Raw genomic sequence first — 8,713 nt, 5'->3', positions numbered from 1 at the left:
TATGAATCTATAGATGTCAGGGGACTGTTGGCCCTTACTAAAGCTGCGTGGGTTTTTTTCATGGCCCTCTCCTAGTACCAAACGAAAAGGGAAGGGCCAATGAGAAATCAGGATCCTGAGACTGACAGTCTTTAAGGCCAATGGGGAAAGACCAATGCTGCAGGTCAGCCTGATTGACAGGGCGGGCAGGCCAATGAGGGAGTCAGGAGCCCAGGGTCTCATCCTTTGTGTGAGCTGGAGCTGCCAGTGCCAGCGCGGGGCCGAGCTAAGGCGAGAGCAGCAGGCAGAGCTGAGCTGAGCAGAGCCGCAGCCGAGCTGAGACAGAGTGGAGCTGCGGCTGGGGCTGGGGCTGGAGCCGTCCGGAGCCGGGTGCAAAAATGACCCATGCGTACAAATAGGATGAATAGATTCAGTAGATCATAACCTTTGCAGAGATACGTTACATGGCATATGTAGCATAAAACATATTCCAGTTATCTCATATATACATTCATCAGCATATTTCCATAAAGCCTTACGGGGTGCAACGTCACACGGTGTCCCTCAGCCCACGGCATTGGGTGACTTGTTCCCTTAACCTTTCCCATTTTTTCCTTATATATTTATTAGTTGCTGTTCAATAAATTGTTTTTGCTTTGAACTATATGCAATGATCCCTGGGTCAGGGAAGCATCCGGTGTGAAGAGAGCACCCCGATGTGGGGACACCCTGTCCCTGTCCTAAGTGTCCATGACAAGACTGCGGGTCGAGTCCTCCAGGAATCCTGGGCCCAGCCTTGTTGGGGTGACAAGGTCTCTGCCACACAGGAGAGTGGAAGGGGAGCCCTCGAGGTCAGGCAGCCTCTGGGTAAAGGGATTGGGAGCGAGGACTCAGATTCTTTCTCTTGCCAATTCCACAGGGGGAGAGTATAAGCCAGGTAAGTTCCTGGCTATCGTGAGACCATTCCCCATTCACATAGAGGTTATATCCTAACAAGGAAACTAGCATTATTAATGCTATCCCAGCCATCTTCTGTGCAATATTTTTTTAATGGAGTGAAAATCCCAGGCATTAATGATAGAAATTTTATGTATTTATGCTTCTTAGCGACAGGATATTTTTAGGTCAAAGAGAGTAACAAGGATTCAAAAGAGCTCATTAGGTCCCTCCTTCTTTCTTTCTTTTTTAAGCAGAGTCTGAAGGAGCTCTTCCCTGACATCTAGTGGTGAGCTGTGGAAAGTTGATCTCATTTTAGGGTGACCAGGTGTCCTGATTTTATAGGGACAGTCCCTATTTTGGAGTCTTTTTCTTATATAGGCTTCTATTACCCCCCACCCCTGTCCCAATTTTTCACATTTACTGTCTGGTCACCCGATCTCATTTGCATGGACACACCCACTCTGCCTAGGTGCTCAGCATGGTGGGACTGCTTGCCCAAATGATCTCTTGTGGCTGGTGTTAGCTCCCCAGTCTCCTTGTTATTGGGGCCGAGTAATAAAGGGTTGTTATCCTTGTTGTCTGAATCGAGGGCAGCAGACCTGTACCCAGGCCCTCTCAGAGGTCCAGAGGGGCCCCGGCCACTTCCAGCTTTTGAGGCCCCTAGCCATAATAAAAATAAAAAATGATGACACATGAAAACAAAATAAGGCACCAAAAAAAGAGTGAGACATAATTTGAATTTTTTTTATTTAACAAATGCTTTTCTAGCCTTTTTCTGTGCAGATGCACTAATTATCGAGGAAAAATCTTGCTTTCATGCGATGTCACAGTTGATATTAAGCATGGCAAGCCCATTCAAACGCTCTTCATAGAAACATCCAATCATAGAATATCAGGGTTGGATGGGACCTCAGGAGGTCATCTAGTCCAACCCCCTGCTCAAAGCAGGACCAATCCCCGGACAGATTTTTGCCCCGGATCCCTAAATGGTCCCCTCAAGGATTGAACTCACAACCCTGGGGTTAGAAGGCCAATGCTCAAACCACTGAGCTAGTCCTCCTGCTTATGTCCCATAGTTGAACGGTGATAGTTCTTTACCTGTGTCAACACGTTGAAGGTGCGTTCACCTGAAGCCACTGATGCAGGAAAACTGATAAAAATATGCAATGCAATTGTGATATTAGGAAACACCCCAGAGAGTCCAAGTTCGAGTATTTCTTGAAGCAGTTCCTTTGGCTTGCAATCCAATTTAAAGTTCGTGGAATATATTCGTTTGAGGAAGATGACCTTGTCACTGAGATATTTTGAGATTTCTTTGTTGTACTGTTGCTGAAATTGTTCAACTGCAGAAAGTAGATCTTCATTACTCAGTCTGTTGAACTGCCAAAGATACCCAAAAAGGGTACAAATTTGTCGCAGTGACTCAAATAAATGTGTAAGACCTGATTGAATAGAGTCAATGATGACGAGGAAGATACGGACCCTATAATGCTGCTTGGTATCGGATTCAGTAGGTAAGTTGCTATTGGTGGAGAACTCAGATGAAATGCCATTATTCTGTGCTACTAGTTTGGACTCAGTCAGGATCGCATCCCATTGTTCATGAATCTGTTGAATATCATTGATAAGACTTTCAATGTTATCCCTCTCAACATCAAGTGTAGCATTGCGTGCTTCCATTACCAGATTAGTTTGGTGGATCATTGTAAGTAGCTTCATCTACAAAGATGACATCAGAATGCATTCAAATTTGGACATGTGAATGATGAACGGTTCACAGTACAGAGATTGTTTTTCCATACTCCAGCATAACCAGGTCTCACCATTTGGAAGAGTTTTTGTCAGCAGCCGAGTAGGAAAGGCATGATTATCAACATCTCGTGGAATGTTATTGGGAATTTCAAAACAACTAATTTGAAGAAAAGATTGCATTTGGGCAGCATTGCTCTTGTCAATAATTCCAGTGTCAGTCACATCAAACCTGAATTGCTCTTGCTGCGTAAGATCTACATCTTCCTGTTGCTGTTGAGTTTCTTCATCGTACACAGGATCTTCTGCTGCATCTGTTACTCTTGGCACATCTCCTTCTTGACTCCTGTCCTCGTGTTCAGGTATTGGCATTGAAATATCACCCGTTGCAGTAGCTGAGTTTTCATTATCTGTAGCATTGTTTGTTGGGTAAGGTGTGTTTTCCAGTGGTTTGAGAAATGAAGTTATTAGCTTTGAGCTCTTAGCTGCTGCTTCACTCAGGGCACGTCTTCACTACCTGCCGGATCGGCAGGTAGCAATCGATCTATTGGGGATCGACTTATCGCGTCTAATGAAGACGCGATAAAATCGATCCCTGATCGCTCTGCCGTCGACTCCGGAAATCCACCGCGGCAAGAGGCGGAAGCGGAGTCAATGGCGGCGCGGCAGCGGTCGACTCGCCGCCGTCCTCACAGCCAGGTAAGTGGGCCTAAAATACGCAACTTCAGCTACGCTATTCACGTAGCTGAAGTTGCGTATCTTAGGTCGACCCCCGCCCCCGTAGTGTAGACCTAGCCTCAGTTGTTTTCGCCATCTCTTGCTTACACCACTTTCAAATCTCCTTTTCATAATGATCTAGACGGTCATTATGGAGCCTATCCACACTTGAAATATTCTGCTGTAAATAAGTAACTTATCTACACTTGAAATCTTCTACCGTAAACATGTACACAAATGCGGAATGGTTCACAAAGGCTGAAAAGACTGAAAATGAAGGAATACTAATTAAGAACACAAAATGAAACAGACAGGTTATTATCCTTATCACTGAATCAAAACTCAAGCATGCAAGGTATAATAATAATAATATAAGAGGCTGAGCTGAAGACAAAGGGATGACATATATATATATAGTAAACACAGACATGGATACAGTCAGAGGGATAATGTCCAAAAATTTCAAACATGTGTCCTCACAAAACTCACTGTACAAGATTGTCTTCACAAATTTTCACCTTGAATCTGGGCCTATAGACTACAAAAGCCTACGATGATGGCCAAGCTACCAGGCGAGGACTCAACCAACCAACCGGTCACCTCTTTTAGCTACCATATGAAGATAATAATGAGGAATTCTCATACATAAACAATTCCTTAGTCAACTAGATATAAAACTACAAAGACACTAAAATGTAACAATTCTCTACCTTCCAACACGCACTTGATCCAGCATCAGCCACTAGTAGTGGTTTGTTTATATAATCAGCTGATCTGAGAGGACACGTTCATCATGGTCTAATCTTGTGCCATCAGAACCAATACATTTTTATTAATATTTATAACTCTTTAATATGACAAAATTTATATCAGTTAACAAAAAAATTATGTCTTTTACCAAATCACATCTCTAATTTGCTTAAATTTGCAGCCCTAAGCTGAGAGAGTGGGTCACATTTTGGTCCGACAGGGATGCACATAAAAACAAATTGCGAAACTTATAAAATGCCAAAAAATTAACAAGTGTCTACATTTGAGGCCCTCTTTGAGCTTGAGGCCCAGGCCAAACGGCCCTCCTGAACCCCCCTCCCCCGATTGGCCCATATGGTTGTTGGGGAATACAGGGTTGGGGGGATCGTGATGGGGTCACAGGTGCCTTAACGGAAACTGTAGACCATGTTACATCCAGCAGGCATATCCATGGGAACAGGAAGAAGCAGAAAATGAACGGCAAGATACAGATTCACGTCTGATTACACAGGCCTGGGTTTGAAAAGTGTAGAGTGCACCAAACTCTGTGTGAAATAACGAGAGAGCTGCATTTCATCAGCACCTCATGCATCATTTCATCATTCCTAATATTTGCCATGTTACCCTTGATTGGTTATGTCTAATTTCTTCCTGGCTATTATCTTCCTCTATTATCAACCCAGTGGGCCTGATTCTCAACTACACAATGGGTTTTACACCACACTATAATGTACAAATGAAGCAGGGGCTGTAAGGTATTCTGCTGGGTTTCTTTCACTTCCCTTTGAAGCACCTGGTACTGACCATTGTGGGAAAGAGGCCTGGTCTTCTGCAGCAATGCCTATGTTCTTCTGTTCCAAGGAGGGGTCCATGAGTATGGTCTGATATTGAAGACTAGAGCTGTATTGCTTTTACACAAAACCCTAGATGGCTAAATCTCTCCTTCCCACCTGAGTATTGTATCATGTCCTTAAAGAGGCAGGATGGTCTGAATACATTTTTACTTTTGTGTTGTCAAATCAAAAATTTGATTAGTGGAAAATGTTCATCTTCTGGGAACTGAGAGCCACAAAAATGTTGATGAAAAAAGTAGTGGGAACTGTAATCTTTTTATCTGCAATTCCTGCAATATCAAGCAATGGTACATCCAGCGGATTTTATACAAGACTGGTAATATGGAGTTCAGTGAGTCACAGTTACCTCAAAAGCCACGAGATTCTTGTACGGAATGAATGGTCTGGGCACGAATCTCATCATATCACACATGAGATTCCTGACTCCTGCAGATGACGTTTGTGATGTTGCACCTCATAATACTTTATAGAAATATGCTTATGAGTGTAAATATGACATAACTGGAATATGTTTTATGCTAGATATGCCATGTAACAGCTTTGTAAAGGTTATGTTCTTCTGCATGTATTCATCCTATTCATAGTCATGTATCATTTTTATATCTGAAGTTATGAGCGTTGGCTCTATGCTTGTATTTAAAGTGTTTGCTGTAGAAAGCACCTAAGGCAGATTTGGTCAACATAGTGTGAAGGGATTATTCAAGTAATTGGGAGTACTTAGCTAACAATGGACCTTGAGAGACACCAATCCACATCTGAACTTTTCTAGGAACGTTCAAACTAACATGTAAACAATGGCGTCAGCCGGTAAAGAACTGAGTCATGCATGGACATGTGATTTGCCCATGTGATTCCAAAACTCCATCTTGTAGCTGTGATTCTGCACAGAACACAAGGGGTTTCCACCCACAAGAGAGAGACTATATAAGGCCCTGGGAAACCCCTCCATTTTGTCTTCAGCTGGCTCAAGAGATAGCCTCTCCACCCCAAAGAGATGCCTGAAAGAAACTGGAACAAAGGACAGTAACTATGGGGATGTGAATGATTGCTGGGCCCAGACTTGGAGGAAGTCTAATCTGTACAAGAAGCTTATTGAAACATCTCTGAGGGCGAGATTTACCTGCACTTAGTTTACTACTGTATTAGGCTTAGACTTGCGTATTTTATTTTATTTTGCTTGGTAACTTACTTCATTCTGTCTGTTATTACTTGGAACCACTTAAATCCTACTTTTTGTATTTAATAAAATCACTTTTTACTTGTTAATTAACCCAGAGCAAGTAATTAATACCTGGGGGAGCAAACGGCTGTGCATATCTCTCTATCAGTGTTATGGACGGCGACCAATTTATGAGTTTACCCTGTATAAGCTTTATACAGAGTAAAACAGATTTATTTGGGGTTTGGATCCCATTGGGAACTGGGTATCTGGGTGTTGGAGACAGGAGCACTGCTTAAGCTGTTTTTAGTTAAGTCTGCAGCTTTTGGGAGATGAGGTTCAGACCTGGGTCTGCGTTTGTAGCAGTTATTGAATATCTGTCTATCATTGGTATCTTTACAATTTTAATTAAATTGTTTGAACTACATAATTACATTATCATGAATTGCAGTATAGTAAAATCATTGCAATAGCTTACAAGTTGTCTTCACTAACGTCCCAGTTTAAAGACATTACGTCTCACTGTAGCTTTCTGGATGAAACTGTCAGCAATCTTAGTTACAGGTCGTTCGCTGGTATGGTCTTGCTGCATGTTAAGGACAGCTGCATTACTCAGTTGTGTCTGTCCCATTGATAACTGGAGATAATTTGTAAATCTTCTGAAGCTGAAGAATGAGCGTTCCGCAGTTCAGGATGATACAGGCACAGTGAGAAGGTTTCTCATAAATTTCAGTACTGCAAATGACTCCAAAATCTCTTTCTTGATGGATACCAGCTAATTTAGACCCCATCATTTTGTATGTATAGTTGGGATTATATTTTGCCATGTGCATTACTTTGCATTTAACATTGAATGTCATCTGCCATTTCATTGCCAAGTCACCCAATTGAGTAATTTTGTATCATCTGCAAATTATGTCACCTCACTTTTTACCCCTTTTTCTAGATCATTTATGAATATGTTGAACAATGCTGATCCCAATACAGGCCCCTGGGGGACACCATTACTGTATTTACTTCTCTCCATTCTGAAAATTGGCCATTTATTCCAACATTTTGTTTCCTATCTTTTAACTGGGTTGCCTGGGAATGCTTTCAGGATCATCCTTAATTTAATTTAATGACAAGCCTTTTGTTATCTTAATCATCCTGCACAAGGGCAGAAGCTGAGAGTAACACAGAACTTACCACATTCCTCACTGAAGCGTCTGAGAACCTGGGTCGCTGTCCTGCAAAGACTCACACAGAACCATGTGATTGGCCTTCTTGAAATCAAAGAAAATCTATCTTTGCAGGAAAAGGCTCTTTGCTAAAGCAGGTAATGCAAGGAGAAACTCCACCCTGGTACTTAGGGCCTTCAGAATGCTTTCAAGCATTCTAAGGTCCCGCTTCTCCTATCACTCCAGGGCTTTGAAAATTGCAATTTGAGAAGTGCCTGGTGGTGCCGGCTCCACAGGGAGGAATTTCGTCCAACACAATTTTTAAGTAAGGAGGGAGGAACAAGGACAACCAGAAGACTGATATTAAGATGCAGCAGAGTTTTTAATGCAAATGAAATCGGTAGTACACAGTTACAGGAAGAAATATAACAGAGCAGAAAGAATGTATTACCAGTGTTTCAAGATGGGATGTGACCGATCACATACCTCAATGGGGCGCATTTCAGACAAGATGTTCTTTTTGCTTTCTTGCAGCTGCAGAGATTGACAAACAAGTCCCCTTTGTAACCATTGTAAGTTCTTTGTTTTACCTCAGTGGGTGGGAAATGAGACAAAGCAAAATGGAAGCAGAGACTACGCAGCTTCTCCATTAGACATCTGCCGCAGCACAGGTCAAGGTGAGGCGTTAAAGGTAGGTACTGATGGAAAGGATAGAACGTGGTGCCTAATTCTCCTTGACAGCAAGGTCTCTTTTTCTCCTTGCAAAGGGACTTAAAGTGATAATGAACATAAATGATGACTAGCTTAAGGCCCCTGTTGCCTTCACCCTGCAGGGTTAGTGTAAACATGTAATTCAGAATGAGTCCACATGTGAATGAGAGAATCAGCACTTGGTTGGGAAAGCCTTGGCAGAAAGAGTCATAAAGCGTAACAGTAGAAATGCAGCATGGCTATCAGCCCAAGGTGCTGAGCGCACACAGCTCCCACCGAGTTCAACTGGAGCCATGTTTGCACAGCACTTCTGAAAGCCAGGCCCAAAAGATCAGGGGTGAATCTGTATCTTGCTGTTCGTTTCCTGGTTCTTTCTTCTTCCACAGATGTTCCTGCTGGGTTTAACATGGCCCACAATATCCATCAAGATGTCTACGGCCATATCCTCCATATCCCCATAATCCCCCGTAATCATAAAGGCCCGGGTAACCGCAGTGTCCCCCATAGCCCAATAATCCCCCATAACTGTAAAGGCCCCCATAACCATATCCCCCTAAACCATACAATCCTCCGTAATGGCCTCCATAGCCGTACAGTCCCCCCAAACCATATGAGCCTCCAAAACCGGCTCCGACCACAGGTGCTCCTACAGCTGCCACTTCGCTCTGTTGAGGGAAATTGCTGAGAATTGGTCC

Source organism: Trachemys scripta, chromosome 1, assembly GCF_013100865.1.
Source record: "Trachemys scripta elegans isolate TJP31775 chromosome 1, CAS_Tse_1.0, whole genome shotgun sequence".
NCBI classification, from domain to species: Eukaryota; Metazoa; Chordata; order Testudines; family Emydidae; genus Trachemys; species Trachemys scripta.
Note: the sequence above shows the minus strand (reverse complement) of the source record.